Source organism: Penaeus vannamei, chromosome 19 (assembly GCF_042767895.1).
Source record: "Penaeus vannamei isolate JL-2024 chromosome 19, ASM4276789v1, whole genome shotgun sequence".
NCBI classification, from domain to species: Eukaryota; Metazoa; Arthropoda; class Malacostraca; order Decapoda; family Penaeidae; genus Penaeus; species Penaeus vannamei.
Genome location: NC_091567.1, coordinates 39,138,939 through 39,143,938, shown reverse-complemented (window position 1 = coordinate 39,143,938; position 5,000 = coordinate 39,138,939). Strand labels below are relative to the sequence as shown.

Genomic DNA, 5,000 nt, shown 5'->3' with positions numbered 1-5,000 from the left:
TTGGTTTAGTTGAGTGGGGGGGGGTGTTCTGTGGTTTATGGTGTTTTTTTGTGGTTTATGATGTTTTTTTATGTGGTTTAAGATCTGGTTTTGTTGGTTTAGTTGAGTGGGTATTTTTTCTGTGGTTTATGGTGTTTTTTGTGGTTTAAGGTTTTTTTTCCGTGGTTTAAGGTGTTTTTTTATGTGGTTTAAGATTAAGATCTAATTTTGATGATGTAGTTGTGTTTTTTTTCTGTGGTTAAAGGTTTGGGTCTTTGGATTAAGGTCAGTGTTTTTTTTCTGTGGTTTAAGATTTAATTCTGGCGGTTAATTCAGTATTTTTTTCTGTGGTTTTTAAAAGGTTTCGTTGCGAAAGTTAATTTGGGGGATACTGTATGTATATATTTTTTGTTGTACTTTTGAAGTAATTTGTAAAAAAAAAAAAAAAAATGCTCTGGGGAAAACTGTATATTTTACTGTACCTCTGAAGGTGTGTAAACTTCAATTACCAGATTATTTATTTTCTTTCGTCGAGGTAGTTAAACGTGGGTTGCAAAGTCCGTAGATTTTTTCTCTGAAAATGTGTCTCGCATAATAGGATAATTTAATTGATTTTTTTCTTATCATAATGCTAAATTGATAGATAAAAGTAAATAGAATAAAATAAAAGCCAACATAGAGAGATGGAGAGAGAAAGGGAGAGAGGGAAGGGAGAAAGAGAGAGAGAGAGACAGACAAACAGACAGAGACAGACAAACAGACAGAGACAGACAAACAGACAGAGACAGACAAACAGACAGAGACAGACAAACAGACAGAGACAGACAAACAGACAGAGACAGACAAACAGACAGAGACAGACAAACAGACAGAGACAGACAAACAGACAGAGACAGACAAACAAAGACAGACACAGACAAGACAAAGAATTCATCACAGCGAATGGAAACAAAAGACAGGAAGGGACGATACGCTCCCAAAAATTACGTTTATGGTTACTGTTTCGCCGGCACTTAGTCTCGCTAACTTTTTTTGCAATATTTCTGCCAACTGCACCGCAACGTTGCATCTCGCTGACAGTCACGAAGCAACTAGCAGCCTGAGGTCCCCTATTTTGCGGCCGCCCATTGCTAGAACCGCAAAATAGACACAGTGAGAGAGTGATTTAGCAGTGGCGGGAATAAGGAAATATAAGGAAATAAGTAAAAAGGGGAAAAAACGATAATTTAACATAATATAAGTAATAATAAAGCAATGATGTAATATACGTAATAGGAAAAGGATAATATTATATAAGTAATAAGAAAGTAATGATATAATATAATAATAAAGTAGTAATATGATATAAGTAATAATAAAGCGATAAATTAAAATAAGTAATGGGAAAGTGAAAATATGATATAAGTAATATGAAAGTAGTAATATAATGTAAGTAATAAGAACATAAGTAATAAGAAAAGAAAAACGACTTTTTTTCCTCTCCAGGGAATTTCTCTGGGGAGGTGCCAGATGCGCGATGAGCTGGCGGCGTTGATGCGGAATTCTGGTGACTGATATCTCCTGTTACCTGCCTCTCTGCGATTCTTATCTCTTCTCTCTATCTATCTATCTATCTATCTCTTGCTCTCTTTCTCTCTCTCTCTCTCTTTCTCTTTCTTTCGCTTTCTCTTTCTCTCTCTCTCTCTCTATCTATCTATCTCTTGCTCTCGCTCTCGCTCTCGCTCTCTCTCTCGCTCTCTTTCTCTTTCTCTTTCTCTTTCTCTTTCTCTTTCTCTCTCTCTCTCTCTTTCTCTCTCTCTCTCTCTCCCTCTCTCCCTCTCTCCCTCTCTCTCTCTCTCTCTCTCTCTCTCTCTCTCTCTCTCTCTCTCTCTCTCTCTCTCTCTTACTGTCTAGTTATCACTTTCTCTCTGCGATTCATCTCTCTATTATTCTTTATCGTGAGTTTTCGTTTTTTTATTATTGCAAAGGAGATATCGCCTTGACTTCGCATGTGCAGCGATGAGAATTCATGTAATTAATTGTAAAAAAAAGCAGCTAGATATAATTTTCCACTTCGTATATAAAGCTTAGTTTAACTATAGAGATCCATTTAAATTAAGTCATTATTAAAGAGAATTGTTTTTTTTTTTTTTTGGGTGGGGGGGGGGGTAGATGTCTTCTTGTCTGGGTTTTATGGAATATTTTAGTCTGATTTTGTAAGTGTTTGGAGTATGAATATATTGGGATGATTTGGAAAGAGAAAAAGAGGGGGAGAGAGAGAGAAGGAAAGAGAGAGAGAAAGAAGGAGAGAGAGAGAGAAAGAAGGAGAGAGAGAGAGAAAGAAGGAGAGAGAGAGAGAAAGAAGGAGAGAGAGAGAGAAAGAAGGAGAGAGAGAGAGAAAGAAGGAGAGAGAGAGAGAGAGAGAGAGAGAGAGGCAGAGAGAGAGAGAGAGAGAGAGAGAGAGAGAGAGAGTCAGAGTCAGACATAGGCAGCGAGAGAAAGAGAATATATTCCATGTCTTTGTATCTAATTATTTATGTTTATATATCTATGCATGCCTTTATGTATTCATTATTTGCCTATCAAGTTGGATCACAAAAATGCGCCTGAATATCTAAATGGAAGCACATGAAAGCAAAGAAAAAATTACTTGATATATATTAATTAATTCTATCCACAAAGAGAACACTTGTTATAGATCATTACCATACATTGCTCTTTGACGAACGAGAAACTGAAAAAAAATGTCAAAAAAAAAAAAATAATAATAATAAACAAACGATAAAACCGTAATCGTATGAATGTATATTATTAATAATGTCTGACTTTCTTTAGTTGTTGGGGAATTTGTCATCATTGTTTGTTATTAGGATTATTATGCATTATTCTTATCATTTTGAGTTTCATTATTGTTGATATTGTTTCGTTGTTATTTCTGTAATTGTTTTTATTCTTATTGTTGTTGTGGTTTAGTGATTATTACCATGGTTATTATTATCATCGTTGTTATTGCCATCATCGTTATTATCATTACTATTACCATTATCACCATTAGCATTATTATCATCATCATCATCATTCTTCCATCATTTACCTTTTAAGCAAGTTGCATTTACACAGTCCCATTACCCCCCCCCCCCCCATCATCATCATCATCATCATTTCCATCATTTACCTTTTTTATCAAATTGCTTTTACACGAGTCCCATTACCCCCCCCCCCCAAACCCACCCCCATCATTAGCATTATTACCATCATCATCATCATCATCATCATTATTTCCATCATTTACCTTTTTATCAAATTGCTTTTACACGAGTCCCCTCAACCCCCCCAACCCCCCCACCCTCCCCCCCACCCACCCTTTCGCCCATTCACAACTCAGGGCCGCTGTCTGTCCATCAACCAAGGCACCAATTCTTTCACATAATGACTAGATATTGTGATTTTGGCGAGGTAATTGTTGCTGTCACTCTCCCTGGAAGGAGTTGGGGGGGTCTGGGGGGAGGAGGGAGGGAGGGAAGAGGAAGAGGAAGAGGGAGGAGGAGAGGGAGAGGGAGGGTAAAGGGTCTTTCTGTCTCTGGTTCGTTCTTTCTCTTTCTCTTTCTCTTTCTCTCTGTCTCTGTCTCTCGCTCTATCTCTCTCTCTCTCTCTTTCTCTTTCTCTCTCTGTCTGTCTCTGTCTCTGTCTCTGTCTCTGTCTGTCTGTCTCTGTCTCTGTCTCTGTCTCTGTCTCTGTCTCTGTCTCTGTCTCTGTCTCTGTCTCTGTCTCTGTCTCTGTCTCTGTCTCTGTCTCTGTCTCTGTCTCTTTCTCTCTCTCTCTCTCTCTCTCTCTCTCTCTCTCTCTCTCTCTCTCTCTCTCTCTCTCTCTCTCTCTCTCTCTCTCTCTCTCTCTCTCTCTCTCTTTCTCTCTCTCTCTGTCTATCTATCTATCTATCTATCTATCTATCTATCTGTCTGTCTATCTATCTCTCTATCTATCTCTCTAAGAATATTTCTTACCTGTTAACTAGTTTACTCAGTAACATAGAGAATCACAAGCACAAAAAAAGAAATAATGATAAAAAACACACACAAAAAGTAGTAAAAAACACACGCAAAAAATTATCATAAAAACAAAACAAAATACAAGTAAAGAAATAATTAAAAATAACAATAAAATCGCACGGAGAAATAATGATAATAAAACAACACACAAAGGAATAACAATAATATAGAACAAACGCCAAGAAATAATAATAAAACAAAACAAAACATTATACACCCCAAGAATAAAAGACAAGATTAGTCGAGCATACAAGCTTAGACCTTCCGTTCCCTTACCATAGATACCAAAGTCCCAGAAAACAGTGTCAAGGATAGATAACAGATGAGATTCTGCCCTCGATGACTCAGCAGATTCAGGCTAATTACTATAATTGTAGGAGACCGAGCCATCTATGGGAGATAGATGGTGTTGGGTGGATGGATAGATGGATGGAAGGATGGATGGTGGATAGATGGATAAAAGGGGTGGATGGGTGGGTGGATAGATGGATAGGTGGGTGGTGGATGTTGTTAGGTGGATGGGTGGATGGATGGATGGGTGGATGGATGGGTGGATGGATGGATGGGTGGTGGATGGATAGGGTGGATGTTGTTGGGTGGATGGGTGGATGGATGGAAGTGTGGACGGATGGATGGATAGATAGATGGATAGGTGGATGGTGGATGGGTGGGTGGATAGATGGATAGGTGGATGGTGGATGGATGAGTGGATACATAGCCAGATAGATGGATAGTTTGTTAGATAGATGGATAGTTTGTTAGATAAATAGATGGACGGATAAATAGACTGATAGATAGATAGACCGACATACAGATAGATAGACTGACGGATAAATAAACTGATAGATAGATAGATAGACAGGTAAATAGATAGGTAGATGAATGGATTGATCGAGGGATATGTAGAATGATATGTAGATAGAAAGATAAACAGATAGATAGAAAGATATTATCAGATGTATGAAATAGATAGACAGGTAGATAAGTATTACTGCT

The 5,000-nt window shown here is 37.7% G+C and overlaps 1 long non-coding RNA gene across 1 annotated transcript in view; it reads left to right on the top strand.

The window, feature by feature from the left end:
- LOC138865061 (uncharacterized) overlaps window positions 1-5,000 on the top strand; it is a 58,508-nt gene that overhangs the window by 12,217 nt on the left and 41,291 nt on the right. The gene's annotated exons all lie outside the window — the stretch shown is intronic.